This window comes from Jatropha curcas, unplaced genomic scaffold (genome assembly GCF_041381405.1).
Source record: "Jatropha curcas cultivar XTBG-Jc1 unplaced genomic scaffold, XTBG_Jcur_1.0 HiC_scaffold_625_pilon, whole genome shotgun sequence".
NCBI lineage: Eukaryota > Viridiplantae > Streptophyta > Magnoliopsida > Malpighiales > Euphorbiaceae > Jatropha > Jatropha curcas.
The window spans coordinates 1-5,169 of NW_028322507.1; positions in this window are offsets into that span (position 1 = coordinate 1).

Sequence of the window (5,169 nt, forward strand, 5' to 3'; positions counted from 1 at the left end):
TCGATATGGACATTTGACCTTGATTTTGAGACCGGATTTCAAATTCGTTACGAATAATATAATGCAATTACTTATAGTGAATTAATACCCAAAAGAAAAGGGAGTTATAAGGGGGTTGCAATTCATTTGTATTTTAACATTTCCCGCATTATCTGAAAATAAGTGAGAGATTATAAGATCTTGTAACGAAATAAAAGAAAAATCCTGCTTGGGACCATATGTTCCATGGCAAAAGGTAAGGATACAAAATATTCACAAAAATAACAAAAATCCCGCTTGGAAAATCTTTCATTCCGAGGCAAAAGTTAGGGATTCGAGAGAAAATAGTCAACCGTAAATCCAAAAGGAACGGTCGACGACAGATAATGCTCGGAATATTCAAATACAAAATAAGTTATTGATGCATTATTCATACCGAATTTTTGATCCGGTCGTTGAAATCGAGATCTTATTTCCATATCGGTTTTAGCGCATTAGAAATGCATTCTTCATCCTATGTGCTCTCATTTTCACATGCATACATGCAGGACCCTCTGTAACTCAGAAATTTTTTTTGTCAGAATTGATCCTTCCCGGGAAACTACTTTGAGAGTTTAGAATCGGCATCCTGGTCAACGTTTAATCAGAACATCCCCAATCCCCGAATTCGCTCCAATTAGCTCCGTGAATCAGTCCAGTTCATCAGATTCAGAACCCGATTCAGATCCAGCAGAAATGGCGGATAACACAGAAAATGAGACCGGATTTTCTGAAGCCCAGATAAGAACCATTGCTCAGATTGTGGCTGCGGCTCTTGCTCAAGACAGGGCCCAAAATCAGAATACTCCCCCTTCGGGTAGCCAACCTGTGGCTGAAGAGAGACCGATCCCGGAACCTGTGTCAAGTAATCAGGCTTCTGTGGGAAACACTGTCCCAGTTGAAAATGATATGCTCAAGCAACTCGCCGATCTGAAAGAAAGATTCGACAAAATGGCGGCAGTAAAAGAGAAAGACCCGGCCACCAATTTTCACATAACTGAGTATGTTCTGCACCCGACCAGTTCGGCCTCATTCAAGACCTTCAAGCATTCTATGCTTGAAGGAGATAATGATCCTCGTTCTCACTTGTCTGAATTTCTCCGAGTATCCCAAATGAACCGGTATAATGAGGAAGATGTTTTGCGAGCATTCCCGCAAACACTACATAAGGAGTATCGGAGGTGGTATGACGGTTTAGACGAGGAGGTTCAGAAGAATTGGATCAAACTACAGACAGCTTTTCTCAAACATTTCAAGACTGAAGAGAGTGATGAGTTCAGCCTGCGAGACCTGGAGAGTTTAAGACAAGGGAAGGATGAAAGCTTTTCTGATTACTACAGGAGGTGGAGAACTAAGCTGTATAGAGTTCAGACAAGGCCAAAGGACAAAGAGCTGATCAGAATCTTTAGCACGAGCTTGTTGCCCTTCTTCAAAGAAAGGATGCTGACTCAGCCGCTCACTGATTTTTCTCTGGTTCAAAGTGCTGGTCTAAACATCGAGGAATTGTACAAGGAAGAAAAGAAGAAGAACAGAGGGTTTGGTAACTACCGGACTTCTTATGGTGACAGAGGTGCCGGAAGCAGTAATCAGAATCAGTCAGGAGCTAGTAATGCCGTAATAGGTGCAGTTAATGAGAGAACTAGGAGAGAGTTCACTGACTTAGGAAGACCTTTGAGCACAGTACTAAGATCTTGCATCAAGAACGGGGTGTTGTCGAAGCTGCCAGTCGATCCGACTAAACCCGTGCGAGGGAGGTATATGGACCTGAAATTGTGATTATCATTAGTGCAAAGGGCATTCAACTGATGAATGTTTCAAACTAAGGCACGATATTCAAGATTTGATTGACAGTGGAAAAATTACTAAGCCTTCGGAAAAGAGCAAGCCAAGCACCAAGAACAACCCACTTCCTCAATATCAATGCAACTATCCATCCCGTAAGTCTCAGTCAGGTGGATCGGTCAATGCAATCGGGAGTGGATTACTAGAAGAAGTAGTATTGGCTGAAGCAGAATGGGAAGAGCGGACGTGTGCCATGTTGAACATATGGGACGACTGTAGTAGTGATGAGGAAGAGAAGGTGCCAGTGAAGATTGAAATCGAGAAAAGTATCACTGTGAAGGTAGGCGATGTGCCGGAAGATGAGGATGAGCAACTCCAGCTGGCCATTCAAAAGAGTTTAGCCGATCAAGAGGAACAATGGTACTACAGCAGTGAGGAAGAAGTGAATGAAGTAGGTGTTCAGAGTTTGACCTGAAGTGGGCGAGTGTACAATCCCGAGAGCAGTATGCAGGCTAAGGGAAAAGAACTGCTGTTGATGGAGCAAAGAAGAAGATGACAGAGAAAGACGGGGAGAACCCGAAAGAGAAAAAGAAAGAAGAGGAGGTAGTGAAAGGGCAAAAGAAGGCTGTCGAAGTTGGAGAAACCAGTCAGAGCAAGACACCTAATGGGGTGACCACCAGCTCAGTACTGAGTCAATTGCAGAAAACAAGAGCAGACATTTCGATATGGGATTTACTGATAGCATCTAAGGAGCACAGAGAAGCTTTACTTGAAGCCATGACTTTTGTCAGAGTGCCGGCTCGGATCCAAAGTGTTGATATGATCAATGTGCTACAGCGGAGAATAGGCGAAGTCACTTTCTTTGATTCAGACCTCCCACCAGAAGGAAGGAACCACTGTAAGCCACTGTATATTCAGATTGCCGTCAATGGACGAGACACCCGGAATGTGATGGTGGACAACGGATCAGCACTATGTGTATGTCCGCTGAAGATGCTGTCTAAGTTCAAGATCGAAGAATCAGAGCTTGAGCCATCAAATATGGTGGTCAAAGCTTATGACAATACTATGCGGAACGCGAAAGGGACCTTTAAAGCAAAGATATCCACAAGCACCGTGGAAAGCTGGGTAGATGTAGTTGTGCTCGATATCTTAGCCAATTATGCTCTGTTGTTAGGAAGACCTTGGCTCCACCCTTTAGGCGCAGTTCCGTCCACTCTGCACAGAAAAGTAAAAATCCCGTGGGGTACAGACTGTGGTAACCATTAACGCACAGGAGGATCTGAATGTGGCTGCAGTGGAAGGTCTAGAACTGGCAATGCCATTATCGGGATTTCAGGTGGCAGTAATTGATGCGCCTACAACCAAGAGCAAGAGTGCAGTAAACAGCATGAGTCCTTTTTCGAGAAAGATGATGAAGAAGATGAATTGGCAGTACGGCAAAGGTTTGGGCCGGGAGTTGCAAGGAAGGTTTGAGCCTCTCTCATCGGCATTGGGGCAGCAAGACAAGCGTAGACTGGGATATTCTGAAAATAGAAAGAAGGAAAGATATGAGATTCGATCTCCGGTCAGAGGGTCAAACTTGAATCAGATCTTCTTTGTTCCACAAGCTGAAGGGGAATTTCAGAGCAGAGGAAAGACCTACCCCGGCTTGGAGATATTTATGACCGATTATGAGGAGAAGCTGGTCAAGTCGCCCGAGCCTTCTTTGGAACAGCTGGTGGATGGAACCTGAGTTCATGGTATGCGTGACAGAAGCAAGTACTGAATCTGATTGGTCGAAGAAGATATCTGAGTTTGAAGACTTTTTGGGGATTGGGGATGAAGCTTCCAAGTCAGTGCAAGAGCAAAAGGCCAAGGCACGGATCCTCTAATCTGTTCTAGCCGCTGAAGATGCCGAAGAGGCAGAGAGGAAGGCAAACAGAGCAGGGAAAGGCCAAGAAAGAAGCTACCCCGCGGAAGAAGAAGGCGCAGACGCTGACGAAGCTGGTCCAGGCAATAAAAGATACTTGTAATGAATGTATTGAACATGCAGTTAATCCTGTATTTTGTTTTTCTGATGCTTGTTTTGAGAACACTATGGATGGTTTTCCTCTTTTATTTCAATCAATGGAAGTGAACTTTGACTATTTGTTTTCTTGTTTTCCTGATTGTCACGTTCATGGCATTGATTATACCACTCGCATATTTGACATAAACGCATTGCATAATTTTGCATTTAATTTAAGCACCACCGAAGATCCTAAAATAATTGAAATCGGATCAGACTTCAAACCTGAGCTCAGACAGGATCTTCAAGAATGCATTAAAAGAAATTCGGAGGTATTTGCTTCGAGCTACGCTGACATGCCAGGGATCGACAGATCAATAGCAGAGCACTTCATTCCTACTGATCCGAGTATTAAGCCAGTAAAGCAGAAAAGGAGAAGGGTCAGACCAGAATGGCAGGACAAGATCAAAGCTGAAGTCCAGAAATAGTTGGATGCAGGATTCTTAGAAGTAGTACACTATCCGGAGTGGTTGGCGAATATAGTCCCGGTGCTGAAGAAAGATGGCAGGATAAGGGTCTGTGTTGACTACAGGGATCTGAACAAAGCCTCGCCCAAGGATGACTTTCCGCTTCCACACATAGATGTTTTGATAGACAGTGCTGCTGGGATGGGATGTTATTCTATCATGGACGGATTCTCAGGGTATAATCAGATATTGATGGCCTTAGTGGATAAACATAAGACCGCCTTCACCACTGACTTCGGAACATTTTGCTACAGAGTGATGCCGTTCGGACTGAAGAATGCCGGAGCAACATATCAGAGGATGGCTACTACGTTATTTCATGATATGATCCATAAGGGATTGGAAGTGTATGTAGATGATATGGTGATCATGACAAAAACACAGGAGGAACATACAAAGATGCTGGAGAAGTTCTTCACACGGGTCAAACAGTACAATTTGAGACTTAATCCCAAGAAGTGTGTATTCGGAGTGACGAAGGGAAAATTGTTAGGTTTTGTGGTAGGACCTAACGGGATTGAGGTTGACCCGGACAAAATAAAAGCCATTCAGGATATGGAACCGCCAAGAACAGAACGTCAGGTGAGAAGCTTCCTGGGTAAAATTCAGTACATCAGCAGATTTATTTCGAGGTTATCCATCACATGTGCTCCAATTTTCAAGTTATTGAAAAAGAATCAGCCAGTTAAGTGGAATGAAGATTGCCAGAAAGCCTTTGACCACATAAAGAAATATTTGATGAATCCACCGGTGCTTAGTTCACCAAGACTAGGAGAACCGCTGATCTTGTACCTATCTATAGAAGATGCAGGAGTGGGAGCAATGTTGGTACAGCCGGATGCCGCTGGAGTA